The 12173-nt window shown below is 54.8% G+C and overlaps 1 protein-coding gene across 2 annotated transcripts in view; it reads right to left on the bottom strand.

Annotated features, from left to right (window-relative positions):
* The window catches only part of OGDHL (oxoglutarate dehydrogenase L), a 117887-nt gene extending 111436 nt beyond the window's left edge, over positions 1-6451 (bottom strand). For both annotated transcript variants that reach the window (XM_073685962.1, XM_073685963.1), the window contains exon 1: positions 6312-6451. The gene's annotated coding sequence lies outside the window, so the exon portion shown is untranslated. The remainder of the gene's footprint in view (positions 1-6311) is intronic.
* Positions 6452-12173: the final 5722 nt, after the last annotated feature.

Below are 12173 nucleotides of genomic sequence, written 5' to 3'. Positions count from 1 at the left end.
TTTCAGGCAGAATAAATGATGTACATTACAAATGTAGTTTGTTTTTAACATTAAAATATACTGCTCAAAAAAATAAAGGGAACACTCAAATAACACATCCTAGATCTGAATGAATGAAATATTCTCATTGAATACTTTGTTCTGTACAAAGTTGAATGTGCTGACAACAAAACCACACAAAAATCATCAATGGAAATCAAATTTATTAACCAATGGAGGCCTGGATTTGGAGTCACCCCCAAAATTAAAGTGGAAAAACACACTACAGGCTGATCCAACTTTGATGTAATGTCCTTAAAACAAGTCAAAATGAGGCTCAGTATTGTGTGTGGCCTCCACCTGCCTGTATGACCTCCCTACAACGCCTGGGCATGCTCCTGATGAGGTTGCGGATGGTCTCCAGTGGCATCTCCTCCCAGACCTGGACTAAAGCATCCGCCAACTCCTGGACAGTCTGTGGTGCAACGTGACGTTGGTTGATGGAGCGAGACATGATGTCCCAGATGTGCTCAATCGGATTCAGGTCTGGGGAACGGGCGGGCCAGTCCATAGCTTCAAGGCCTTCATCTTGCAGGAACTGCTGACACACTCCAGCCACAGGAGGTCTGGCATTGTCCTGCATTAGGAGGAACCCAGGGCCAACCGCACCAGTATATGGTCTCACAAGGGATCTGAGGATCTCATCTCGGTACTTAATGGCAGTCAGGCTACCTCTGGAGAGCACATGGAGGGCTGTGCGGCCCTCCAAAAAAATGCCACCCCATGCCATTACTGACCCACTGCCAAACCAGTCATGCTGAAAGGATGTTGCAGGCAGCAGATCCATCTCCACGGCATCTCCAGACTCTGTCACATCTGTCACATGTGCTCAGTGTGAACCTGCTTTCATCTGTGAAGAGCACAGGGCGCGAGTGGCGACTTTGCCAATCCTGGTGTTCTGTGGCAAATGCCAAGCGACCTGCACGGTGTTGGGTTGTGAGCACAACCCCCATCTGTGGACATCGGTCCCTCATACCACCCTCATGGAGTCGGTTTCTAACCGTTTGTGCAGACACATGCACATTTGTGGCCTGCTGGGGGTCATTTTGCAGGGCTCTGGCAGTGCTCCTCCTGTTCCTCCTTGCACAAAGGCGGAGGTAGCGGTCCTGCTGCTGGGTTGCTGCCCTCCTACGGTCCCCTCCATGTCTCCTGGTGTACTGGCCTGTCTCCTGGTAGCGCCTCCAGCCTCTGGACACTATGCTGACAGACACAGCAAACCTTCTTGCCACAGCTTGCATTGATGTGCCATCCTGAATGAGCTGCACTACCTGAGCAACTTCTGTGGGTTGTAGAGTCCGTCTCATGTTACCACGAGTGTGAAAGCACAACCAACATTCAAAAGTGACCAAAACATCAGCCAGAAAGCATTGGTACTGAGATGTGGTCTGTGGTCCCCACCTGCAGAACCACTCCTTTATGGAGTGTGTCTTGATAATTGCCAATAATTTCCATCTATTGTCTATTCCATTTGCACAACAGCATGTGAAATTGATTGTCAATCAGTGTTGCTTCCCAAGTGGACAGTTTGATTTCACAGAAGTTTGATTTACTTGGAGTTATATTCTGTTGTTTAAGTGTTCCCTTTATTTTTTTAAGCAGTGTATATTGAGTATTAGATTCATTGTTCGGATAACTCAGGGCCAGTGCGATCAAAGAGTATGCCTGCAAATATTTACTGATTTAGTTTTGTCTGCCAAGCACAGAATAAATACGGTACATTTAATCTGCCAAAACACATGGATCATCTTCCAAGTACACCAGGTATATAGAGGTTTGTACATGGTTTATACTGATTACATCCACCAGTAGCTATTATTTGTTTCAGTCTCACGTGCACGGAGAGCTGCCATCTTTTTACAATGGATCACTTGACCTATGCAGCGAGTCAGCGCATGCACAATTTTGACTATCTCACAGAAAGAGGTGGGCTTGCTCAGTGTAAACCACACATGACATTCCCTCTGGACATCATCTGCTTTCAGTAGGTGCTTGGTAAAGATAGAGACTGACGTCACGTGGTTTGAAGTATTCCCCATTCTGCCACAGTTTGTTTGCAAGTGATACAACGCTGTGGGATGCCGGTTTAGGAAGTGGAAACACATGGCAGTGTGTAAAGGCATAAATGTAGGATATGGAGACCACCTCTTTAACTGAATTCTGGCTGCCCACAGCCTTCATCGGGTGAAACAAGCTTAGAGCATACAGATGTACAATTAGTTTTAATGGGAGATATCTAAATCCATTTGTATCAAATAGGCATTCTCATGTAGGCATGTATGGCAGAATATACAAGATACGGCAGAGATTCCTGTTAGATGTATCCTTCCTCTGGAATCTTCACCTATTGGAAGAACTAATGTTCTTAGTTTCTGCTTTCCAGTGAATAGTGGATAACTCCCTGATCATTGGGGGTCCAATCACTGGGACCTACAGTGATCCTGAGAAGGCGGCACAGACACCTGGTAACTGGGTTCTGCAGACCACCGCCTGATTGGAGAGGAGGTGCTCATGCTCTCTCTCTCCTCCATTCATAGTTTATAAGCCTAACGATAAGAGCCGAGCTGTGTACTCCGCTTCCTCCAGAAGTCCAATAGATAATGCATTGAGCAGAGATCAAACATGAGCACGTCTGCTCCAATCAGGGGGTCCTCTGTAGAGCCCAGTTACCAGAATCCTCTTCTTAGGATTGCTAGGGGTCCCAGCTGTCAGACCTCCAGCAATCTAACCCCTAGCCTATGGGTAAGTGGTAACTTACTAGCTTGGAAATAACGCTTTAAACACACACGTTCCAAATCCAAAATGGATTAAAATAGGTCTCTAATTAATCTTTATTAAGACTTGTCCTGCACATGGCTTTGTACACCCACCACTAGCTTACATGAAGAAATACACACAGCTCCAGTCTACATCTTCTGATACAGTGTATAAAGCACAGGTCAGACACTGCGAGAATAGGACAGTAGGATCACCGCTCTTAAGCTGTCTATATTGGCATATAGGTCACAGGAAGCTGAATAAAGTAACATCGAATTGCGGATATCAAAGGGTTTGAACCCAGAGAAATCCACGTTTTTCTTGTATGTAACTATGTAAATGTACAGTACATGTTCTATGGTATGGGCCGGACACTGATCTGCATGAGAATCTGCCTCCAGCACTTATTGTAAATGAAAGCGGCATTACCAGTAGGGCTGTGGAGTCGTAGTCGGTGTCCATTTTGGTGGAGTTGGTGTAAAGTGGACCGACTCCTAAAATATATAATAAATCGGGTCCAGTAGTACAATGCAGTATGTGCTGTACATTTTTTCTTAAGAATTTGGGAAGGTTATGAAATGTCCTATAAATGTCTGTTCTATTCCTGATCTAAGGATCTGGGCTTTTAGTTAAGATGAATATGTGCTGCACTTTATGTACACGCTCAGTAGTGAGGCAGAGCTGTGGAGTCGGAGTCAGGGAAATTGAGGAGTCGGAGTCGGTGGTTTGGTTTACCGACTCCACAGCCCTGATTACCAGGGTGATGTGGAGCGGCCACCAGGGTGATGTGGAGCGGCCACCAGGGTGATGTGGAGCGGCCACCAGGGTGATGTGGAGCGGCCACCAGGGTGATGTGGAGCGGCCACCAGGGTGATGTGGAGCGGCCACCAGGGTGATGTGGAGCGGCCACCAGGGTGATGTGGAGCGGCCACCAGGGTGATGTGGAGCGGCCACCAGGGTGATGTGGAGCGGCCACCAGGGTGATGTGGAGCGGCCACCAGGGTGATGTGGAGCGGCCACCAGGGTGATGTGGAGCGGCCACCAGGGTGATGTGGAGCGGCCACCAGGGTGATGTGGAGCGGCCACCAGGGTGATGTGGAGCGGCCACCAGGGTGATGTGGAGCGGCCACTCTCTGCTCTCCGGTCTCACACTAGTAATTCCCCTCCTTTCATTTACAGTAAGCTCTGGAGGTAGATTCTCATACAGATCAGTGTTCGGCCCATATATCTCAACAGTTCATTTACATATTAAAATCTGAATTTCTCTGTAGTAAGACATCGGATTGCAGATATCACAATATCATTGTTTTCAGCTTCCTATGACCTACATTCTAATATAGATGGCTTAGGAGGGTTGATCCTACTGACAGATTCCCTTTAATCTATCAGACCATGATGGCTGTGTGATCTGTCATGTAATCTCGGCAACCTTCTTTACAGCTTTTATACACACAGCATTTGGCAGTGGGAGTTTTTATTTTTGTAGGAAAAAAAAGTGCCATATTCAAACAGACACAATATTACTGTGGCATTCTCCTCTATAAGAAGTGTGACTGTAATCCAGCATTGTGGTGCTTGTAATGTAAGGGCCCTGACCCTAGTCTTATAGTTACTCGCTGCCATCTTCACTTTTTATTGGCGTCGCTCCGGTCTCGTGGTGCCATCTTGTGACCACAACTTCTGACTGTCCGGAAATGAAAATAATATAACAAGCTCTCAATGCAAGTCTGTAAGAGCCCTCATAGACTTACATTGATTAGTGACCACCAGATCGCTCCAGCAAACACTGGAGCAGCACACAAACTGCTGGAGACCTGCAGGAACCGCAGCGATAGACTGAAGATGGGGGTGGGTAGATAGAAGACTAAGTGCAGAGACCTTACATTAAAAGCACCACTCCAGCGCTGCAATAAAAAAAGAAATAAAAAAAAAAAACACTGGAGTGGGGATTTAAAGGAAGGAGTTGTAAGGTCCAAATCGATATGGCTGCAGTCATTGTGTGTGACTGCAGACTTATAAATCCCTCCAGCGTGCGCACTGTGCGCTGCGGGGATTCACCAGTTTCTGACCCAGGACCAGAGGGCATGTATGCGTTATACATACTCCTGGCCTGTGCAGTGGGTGTGGCCTCGCTGCATACACTTGTACTGAGCGAGGCGGCGCCATCTAGTCGGCCACATCCACTCGTCGACAGCGTCACAACCTCACTGTATACAAGTGTATGGAGCGAGACCACGGCCTCTAGACGGGCCCTGTCCGGGAGTATGTATAACATATACATAACCTCCAGTCCCGACTCAGGAACAATAAGTCCTCACAGTGCCCAGTGCGTGGGCTGGGGGGATTCATAAGTTTGTAGTCACACAGGGTAACAGCAGACTTATCGGTTTGGACCGGACGACCCTTTAATGCAAGTCTACAAGAACACCGTTCTAAGACACAGATTGACAGAGCGATAGTGACCTCTGGTGCACACAGAATCGCGGTGTGAGCCGGCCAATCACATGATGAAGGAGCGGACTGGAGCGGTGCTGGAAACGGCGAAAGACGGTAACCTGTAAGGATTTTAATGCACACACATTTCTGATCACTAAAAGAGGGAAGATAAAGGGGATGTCCACTACTCGGACAACCCCTTCTAAGTCTGTTTGTCCCCGTTAAAATAACTCATACTCTTCTCCCGTGCCAGCGCTGCTGGCATTTACTCTCCCGATGCTCCCGTGCGGTTGTTATGTCAGGTGAGCCCTGCGCCCAATCACCGCTGGAGTCACTCTCCCCGCCTCGGACATACCGAACAGAATGTCAGAGAGCAGCTACAACCACAGCCCTGACCTCCTGCTGATGTTCGGTACGTCAGTAGCAGGGACAGCGACGCCAGCGGTGATTGGGCTCAGGGCTCACGTGACACAACAACCGCACGGGAGCACCGGGAGAGTGAACACTGACACTGCGCTGAAGCGGCGCTGGCACGGGAGGAGAGTATAGGGTGGTTATATTTTAATGAGGGCAAACATTCAGAGTGAGAAGGGGTCAAGCCCTTTCAAAAAAAAAAACAAGTCGGGGTGCCCCTATAAGCACAGCCTGATTTCATTTTCCTTGCAGAATGGCATTTCGGTCTTAAAGGGGCCACAGGACAACAAAGGTATTGCAGCCCTTTCAGGGGGGACCCCTCGGCCCGGCACACAAGGAGTCAAACTTATCAAGTGCATACTGCGGCCATGTTTAACCCTGGCACAGATGGGAGCCATGACAACCAAGTCACTGTGAGCAGCCCCCCTGCGCCCTCCATCACAGGCCCTGTACACACTGCAGGGGCCCAGGTGCGACAAACCGCGTGTATAACTCTACAGCTAGGCCACCGGCATAAACCTACACCCCGGCAGAGTGGCGTCTACAGGGATATGGCTGGGAGTACAGACCCGGCAATGGTGACCGGCCGGAGGGCAGCTCTCACCGCACCAGAGAAGGACGCGGGCGGCTGCCACTACAATGATGGGGCTTCCGGGTGACACCATTACCTGAGGGCGGCTCACGTGACCACACAGCAGGAATCCCGGCGGAGATCCGTACAGCGGCCAAGGAACGCCAGTGAGGCGGGAGCACGGCGTGAGACACTGGGAGGGGCGGGGCTGCAGGGGCGGGGCCTGGGCTTAGTACTGTGTAGCGCTGTCCTCGGTGCTGAAGTGCTCCAGCCACGGGCGCCAGCCGCAGTGTGTACTCTGTGCGGTTTGGCTCTGTGCGGTTTGGCTCTGTGCGGTGCGGCTCTGTGCTGTGCGCTCTGTGCGGTGCGGCTCTGTGCTGTGCGCTCTGTGCGGTGCGGCTCTGTGCTGTGGGGTTCTGTGTTATGCTGTGTGCTGTGTGCTGTGCGCTCTGTGCGGTGTGGCTCTGTGCTGTGCGCTCTGTGCTGTGCGCTCTGTGCTGTGGGGTTCTGTGTTATGCTGTGTGCTGTGCGCTCTGTGCGGTGCGGTTCTGTGCTGTGGGGTTCTGTGTTATGCTGTGTGCTGTGCGCTCTGTGCGGTGCGGTTCTGTGCTGTGGGGTTCTGTGTTATGCTGTGTGCTGTGCGCTCTGTGCGGTGTGGCTCTGTGCTGTGCGTTCTGTGCCATGCGGCTCTGTGCTGTGCTCTTTGTTCTGTGCAGCTCTGTGCTGTGGGGTTCTGTGTTATGCTGTGCGGCTGTGTGCTGTGCGCTCTGTGCGGTGTGGCTCTGTGCTGTGGGGTTCTGTGCTGTGCGCTCTGTGCGGTGTGGCTCTGTGCTGTGCGTTCTGTGCCGTGCGGCTCTGTGCTGTGCGTTCTGTGCCTTGCGGCTCTGTGCTGTGCGCTTTGTTCTGTGCGGCTCTGTGCTGTGGGGTTCTGTGTTATGCTGTGTGCTGTGCGCTCTGTGCGGTGTGGCTCTGTGCTGTGCGCTCTGTGCTGTGCGCTCTGTGCTGTGGGGTTCTGTGTTATGCTGTGTGCTGTGCGCTCTGTGCGGTGCGGTTCTGTGCTGTGGGGTTCTGTGTTATGCTGTGTGCTGTGCGCTCTGTGCGGTGTGGCTCTGTGCTGTGCGTTCTGTGCCATGCGGCTCTGTGCTGTGCTCTTTGTTCTGTGCAGCTCTGTGCTGTGGGGTTCTGTGTTATGCTGTGCGGCTGTGTGCTGTGCGCTCTGTGCGGTGTGGCTCTGTGCTGTGCGCTCTGTGCTGTGGGGTTCTGTGCTGTGCGCTCTGTGCGGTGTGGCTCTGTGCTGTGCGTTCTGTGCCGTGCGGCTCTGTGCTGTGCTCTTTGTTCTGTGCAGCTCTGTGCTGTGGGGTTCTGTGTTATGCTGTGCGGCTGTGTGCTGTGCGCTCTGTGCGCTGTGGCTCTGTGCTGTGCGTTCTGTGCCGTGCGGCTCTGTGCTGTGCGCTCTGTGCTGTGCGCTCTGTGCTGTGGGGTTCTGTGTTATGCTGTGTGCTGTGCGCTCTGTGCGGTGCGGTTCTGTGCTGTGGGGTTCTGTGTTATGCTGTGTGCTGTGCGCTCTGTGCGGTGTGGCTCTGTGCTGTGCGTTCTGTGCCGTGCGGCTCTGTGCTGTGCTCTTTGTTCTGTGCAGCTCTGTGCTGTGGAGTTCTGTGTTATGCTGTGCGGCTGTGTGCTGTGCGCTCTGTGCGGTGTGGCTCTGTGCTGTGCGCTCTGTGCTGTGGGGTTCTGTGCTGTGTGCTGTGCGCTCTGTGCGGTGTGGCTCTGTGCTGTGCGTTCTGTGCCGTGCGGCTCTGTGCTGTGCTCTTTGTTCTGTGCGGCTCTGTGCTGTGGGGTTCTGTGTTATGCTCTGTGCTGTGCGCTCTGTGCCGTGCGGCTCTGTGCTGTGCGCTTTGTTCTGTGCGGCTCTGTGCTGTGGGGTTCTGTGTTATGCTGTGTGCTGTGCGCTCTGTGCGGTGTGGCTCTGTGCTGTGCGCTCTGGGCTGTGGGGTTCTGTGTTATGCTGTGTGCTGTGCGCTCTGTGCGGTGCGGTTCTGTGCTGTGGGGTTCTGTGTTATGCTGTGTGCTGTGCGCTCTGTGCGGTGTGGCTCTGTGCTGTGCGTTCTGTGCCATGCGGCTCTGTGCTGTGCTCTTTGTTCTGTGCAGCTCTGTGCTGTGGGGTTCTGTGTTATGCTGTGCGGCTGTGTGCTGTGCGCTCTGTGCGGTGTGGCTCTGTGCTGTGCGCTCTGTGCGGTGTGGCTCTGTGCTGTGCGCTCTGTGCGGTGTGGCTCTGTGCTGTGCGCTCTGTGCGGTGCGGTTCTGTGCTGTGCGCTCTGTGCTGTGGGGTTCTGTGCTGTGTGCTGTGCGCTCTGTGCGGTGTGGCTCTGTGCTGTGCGTTCTGTGCCGTGCGGCTCTGTGCTGTGCGCTTTGTTCTGTGCGGCTCTGTGCTGTGGGGTTCTGTGTTATGCTGTGCGGCTGTGTGCTGTGCGCTCTGTGCGGTGCGGTTCTGTGCTGTGCGCTCTGTGCTGTGGGGTTGTGTGCTGTGCGCTCTGTGCGGTGTGGCTCTGTGCTGTGCGTTCTGTGCCGTGCGGCTCTGTGCTGTGCGCTCTGTGCGGTGCGGCTCTGTGCTGTGGGGTTCTGTGTTATGCTGTGTGCTGTGTGCTGTGCGCTCTGTGCGGTGTGGCTCTGTGCTGTGCGCTCTGTGCTGTGCGCTCTGTGCTGTGGGGTTCTGTGTTATGCTGTGTGCTGTGCGCTCTGTGCGGTGCGGTTCTGTGCTGTGGGGTTCTGTGTTATGCTGTGTGCTGTGCGCTCTGTGCGGTGTGGCTCTGTGCTGTGCGTTCTGTGCCATGCGGCTCTGTGCTGTGCTCTTTGTTCTGTGCAGCTCTGTGCTGTGGGGTTCTGTGTTATGCTGTGCGGCTGTGTGCTGTGCGCTCTGTGCGGTGTGGCTCTGTGCTGTGCGCTCTGTGCTGTGGGGTTCTGTGCTGTGCGCTCTGTGCGGTGTGGCTCTGTGCTGTGCGTTCTGTGCCGTGCGGCTCTGTGCTGTGCGTTCTGTGCCTTGCGGCTCTGTGCTGTGCGCTTTGTTCTGTGCGGCTCTGTGCTGTGGGGTTCTGTGTTATGCTGTGTGCTGTGTGCTGTGCGCTCTGTGCGGTGTGGCTCTGTGCTGTGCGCTCTGTGCTGTGGGGTTCTGTGTTATGCTGTGTGCTGTGCGCTCTGTGCGGTGCGGTTCTGTGCTGTGGGGTTCTGTGTTATGCTGTGTGCTGTGCGCTCTGTGCGGTGTGGCTCTGTGCTGTGCGTTCTGTGCCATGCGGCTCTGTGCTGTGCTCTTTGTTCTGTGCAGCTCTGTGCTGTGGGGTTCTGTGTTATGCTGTGCGGCTGTGTGCTGTGCGCTCTGTGCGGTGTGGCTCTGTGCTGTGCGCTCTGTGCTGTGGGGTTCTGTGCTGTGTGCTCTGTGCGGTGTGGCTCTGTGCTGTGCGTTCTGTGCCGTGCGGCTCTGTGCTGTGCGCTTTGTTCTGTGCGGCTCTGTGCTGTGGGGTTCCGTGTTATGCTGTGCGGCTGTGTGCTGTCCGCTCTGTGCGGTGTGGTTCTGTGCTGTGCGCTCTGTGCTGTGGGGTTCTGTGCTGTGTGCTGTGCGCTTAGTTCTGTGCGGCTCTGTGCTGTGGGGTTCTGTGTTATGCTGTGCTGTGCGCTCTGTGCGGTGTGGCTCTCTGCTGTGCGTTCTGTGCCGTGCGGCTCTGTGCTGTGCGCTTTGTTCTGTGCGGTTCTGTGCTGTGGGGTTCTGTGTTATGCTGTGCGGCTGTGTGCTGTGCGCTCTGTGCGGTGTGGCTCTGTGCGGTGTGGCTCTGTGCTGTGCGCTCTGTGCTGTGGGGTTCTGTGCTGTGTGCTGTGCGCTCTGTGCGGTGTGGCTCTGTGCTGTGCGTTCTGTGCCGTGCGGCTCTGTGCTGTGCGCTTTGTTCTGTGCGGCTCTGTGCTGTGGGGTTCCGTGTTATGCTGTGCGGCTGTGTGCTGTGCGCTCTGTGCGGTGTGGCTCTGTGCTGTGCGTTCTGTGCCGTGCGGCTCTGTGCTGTGCGTTCTGTGCCGTGCGGCTCTGTGCTGTGCGCTTTGTTCTGTGCGGCTCTGTGCTGTGGGGTTCTGTGTTATGCTGTGCGGCTGTGTGCTGTGCGCTCTGTGCGGCTGTGTGCTGTGCGCTCTGTGCGGTGTGGCTCTGTGCTGTGCGATCTGTGCTGTGGGGTTCTGTGCTGTGTGCTTTGTTCTGTGCGGCTATGTGCTGTGGGGTTCTGTGTTATGCTGTGCGGCTGTGTGCTGTGCGCTCTTTTCTGTGCGGCTCTGTGCTGTGCGCTCTGTGCTGTGGGGTTCTGTGCTGTGTGCTGTGCGCTCTGTGCGGTGTGGCTCTGTGCTGTGCGTTCTGTGCCGTGCGGCTCTGTGCTGTGCGTTCTGTGCCGTGCGGCTCTGTGCTGTGCGCTTTGTTCTGTGCGGCTCTGTGCTGTGGGGTTCTGTGTTATGCTGTGCGGCTGTGTGCTGTGCGCTCTGTGCGGTGTGGCTCTGTGCTGTGCGCTCTGTGCTGTGGGGTTCTGTGCTGTGCGCTCTGTGCTGTGGGGTTCTGTGCTGTGCGCTCTGTGCGGTGTGGCTCTGTGCTGTGCGCTCTGTGCGGTGCGGTTCTGTGCTGTGCGCTCTGTGCTGTGGGGTTCTGTGCTGTGTGCTGTGCGCTCTGTGCGGTGTGGCTCTGTGCTGTGCGTTCTGTGCCGTGCGGCTCTGTGCTGTGTGCTTTGTTCTGTGCGGCTCTGTTCTGTGGGGTTCTGTGTTATGCTGTGCGGCTGTGTGCTGTGCGCTCTGTGCGGTGTGGTTCTGTGCGGTGCGGTTCTGTGCTGTGGGGTTCTGTGCCGTGCGGCTCTGTGCTGTGCGTTTTGTTCTGTGTGGCTCTGTGCTGCGGGGTTCCGTGTTATGCTGTGTGCTGTGCGCTCTGTGCGGTGTGGCTCTGTGCTGTGGGGTTCTGTGCTGTGTGCTGTGCGCTCTGTGCGGTGTGGCTCTGTGCTGTGCGTTCTGTGCCGTGCGGCTCTGTGCTGTGCGCTTTGTTCTGTGCGGCTCTTTGCTGTGGGGTTCTGTGTTATGCTGTGTGCTGTGCGCTCTGTGCGGTGTGGTTCTGTGCGGTGCGGTTCTGTGCTGTGCGTTCTGTGCCGTGCGGCTCTGTGCTGTGCGCTTTGTTCTGTGTGGCTCTGTGCTGTGGGGTTCCGTGTTATGCTGTGCGGCTGTGTGCTGTGCGCTCTTTTCTGTGCGGCTCTGTGCTGTGTCCTTTGCGGCTCTCTGCTGTGCGCTCTGTGCTGTGCTCTCTGTGCTGTGCGCTTTGCTCTGTGCGGCTCTGTGCTGTGGGGTTCTGTGTTATGCTGTGCGGCTGTGTGCTGTGCGCTCTGTGCGGTGCGGTTCTGTGCTGTGCGTTCTGTGCCGTGCGGCTCTGTGCTGTGCGCTTTGTTCTGTGCGGCTATGTGCTGTGGGGTTCTGTGTTATGCTGTGCGGCTGTGTGCTGTGCGCTCTTTTCTGTGCGGTGCGGTTCTGTGCGGTGCGCTCTGTGCGGTTTGGCTCTGTGCGGTGCGGCGCGGTTCTGTGCGGTGCGGTTCTGTGCGGTGCGCTCTGTGCGGTGTGGCTCTGTGCTGTGCGTTCTGTGCCGTGCGGCTCTGTGCTGTGCGCTTTGTTCTGTGCGGCTCTGTGCTGTGGGGTTCTGTGTTATGCTGTGCGGCTGTGTGCTGTGCGCTCTGTGCGGTGTGGCTCTGTGCTGTGCGCTCTGTGCTGTGGGGTTCTGTGCTGTGTGCTGTGCGCTCTGTGCGGTGTGGCTCTGTGCTGTGCGGTTCTGTGCCGTGCGGCTCTGTGCTGTGCGTTCTGTGCCGTGCGGCTCTGTGCTGTGGGGTTCTGTGTTATGCTGTGCGGCTGTGTGCTGTGCGCTCTGTGCGGTGCGGCTCTGTGCTGTGCGCTCTGTGCGGTGCGGCTC

This window comes from Phyllobates terribilis, unplaced genomic scaffold, assembly GCF_046119375.1.
Source record: "Phyllobates terribilis strain yellow unplaced genomic scaffold, ASM4611937v1 Scaffold_5__5_contigs__length_657084704, whole genome shotgun sequence".
Taxonomy (NCBI): domain Eukaryota; kingdom Metazoa; phylum Chordata; class Amphibia; order Anura; family Dendrobatidae; genus Phyllobates; species Phyllobates terribilis.
Note: the sequence above shows the minus strand (reverse complement) of the source record. Positions and strands in the feature narration are given on the sequence as shown.